This window comes from Candoia aspera, chromosome 4 (genome assembly GCF_035149785.1).
Source record: "Candoia aspera isolate rCanAsp1 chromosome 4, rCanAsp1.hap2, whole genome shotgun sequence".
NCBI lineage: Eukaryota > Metazoa > Chordata > Lepidosauria > Squamata > Boidae > Candoia > Candoia aspera.
Genome location: NC_086156.1, coordinates 4,783,187 through 4,785,316, shown reverse-complemented (window position 1 = coordinate 4,785,316; position 2,130 = coordinate 4,783,187).

Sequence of the window (2,130 nt, the reverse complement as noted above, 5' to 3'; positions counted from 1 at the left end):
AAGCCATGGTTTTCCCCGTGACGCTGTATGGAAGGGAAAGGTGGACTTTGAAGACGCAGGAGAGGAAGAGTATTGGCGCTTTTGAACTTGGGTGTTGGAGAAGCCTCCTGAGAATCCTGTAGACAGCCAAGGAAACAAACCGATGGATCACAAACACATCAAACCAGAGTTCTCACTTGGGGCACAAAGGACCAGGCTCAAATTTGGACACATATGTAAAGGGTTAGCTGTCTGGAGAAGGCGCTGATGCTGGGAAAGGTGGAAGGAAACAGAAGAAGAGGACGGCCAGCAGCAAGGGGGATGGACTCAGTTAACTGTGGCAATGAGGGCACTGTTGGAATTGCTGAAAGACCAGACTGGGGACAGATTGTTACGGAGAAGATCCATCTATGGGGTCATTAAGAGTCAACAACAACTTGACGGCATGTAATCATCATCATGGTCTTTAATCAGCAGCTCTCTTCTGAATTGCTCCAGTCTCTTTTCCTGTTCAACTCAACTTGGGCATCAATTAGCAATTGGCCTGAGGGCACCAATCATTTCTTAGGCTAATGTATCTACTTTTTATAGCAAATACCATTATTTTATAATCAGAGGAGAGGCATTGAGAATAAATGGGTAGTTACCTCCTAGGATGGGGTGGGGCCGAAACTAATTCATACTTAGTGAAGAGAGGGACTATGTGCAATTTTCTCATCCGTGAGCCAAGCATTTCCACAACTGCAAAGATGTAGTATTACCCAGATGTTCTGATTATGGAACGAGCCTCCAAGCATCTAAACCTGAAGATGGTCAATCCAGGGTCCAATTCCCGCCCCGATTAGCTCATTCTTTGCCATCTCCAGACAGCACCACTGAAGTTCAGCTGCAAATTGTGGGTTTTCAGTCACCCAGGATTGTTGTTTTTTTAAGGAAAGCAGCCCCCTCCTCAAATATTGCTTGGCCATGAACTCATCTATCAGGGGCAAGGAGCCCCCCCAAATCCTGGTTTGAAACCTTTACTACCTCCCACCCTGGGAATACCACTCTTTCACTACCACAACCTGTAACTCCTTAGATATGAAGAATGATCTCAGTACTAAATGATTTCCAGGTGGGAAAAAATGAACCAATGGGGCCACCGTCCTGAAATTTGAAGGCCCGACAATCGGAACTGGTTGCCTTTCCTTCCCCATAATTAATTAAGCCCACAGGTCTTGAAATCCAGAAACTCAGAAGTGTTTATTATTGAAAATATTTACACTGTATTCCAACATCACATAAAAATTCCTCACGAGGAGAGAGCCTCATGAGGAGATCGTCCCAACGCAACACAACCCTTGGAGCTATGTGGCCCTTCATTGCTTCTGTGATTTTGAGTAATTTTTCTACAAAGTTCCCCTTTATAAAACAGTATCTTGATTTTTGAGGGTGGGGCTCGCAAATGCCAAGTAACTGCTCCATTCTCCTTTTTATGCCACCTGTCTCCCCCCCTTTCCATCTCCCCTCCCACTTTAAATCCCACATCAATCTAGCCCATTGTTTCTCAAACGTGGCAACTTTAAGTTGTGTGGACTTCAACTCCCAGAGTTCCCCAGCCAGCTGGCTGGGGAATTCTGGGAGCTGAAGTCCACACGTCTTAAAGTTGCCATGTTTGAGAAACCCTGAAGCCACTGTATGTATCTGATAAAAGCTTCTGCCTTTGAATAAAATGTTAGTCAGAAAAGGGGCAAAGAGATTCCTCCTGGTTTTTGGCCATGGTAGACTAACATGGTTTAACCAGACTAATTTGCAGTCCAGCCTAAAAACCACAGTTCTGAAGATGGGAACAGTGGTCCTTGTAAATCTTTCCTTGCCGAAGCCCAAATGCTCTTCGCCCATGCGGGGTCACGTGATTTTGGAAGAGCAGCAGATTTTTTTTTAAATTCACTTTTCTATTTTGAGGCTGCCAATATTTCCTAGAGCACTAAAGCAGCGAAAAAGGGCCCCCTGCAGAGGTCAAAAAAGTCAACATGGCAGACCTGGCTATGCAAAGCCCCATCTGCTTTTAATGAACATGGTGATGCATGTAAGGAGGGTGAGGTTTATATCGTGTGGCCGCAGCCCCCAACTTGACCTTTTCTCCCCTTATGGCAATGTCTCTTAAACAGG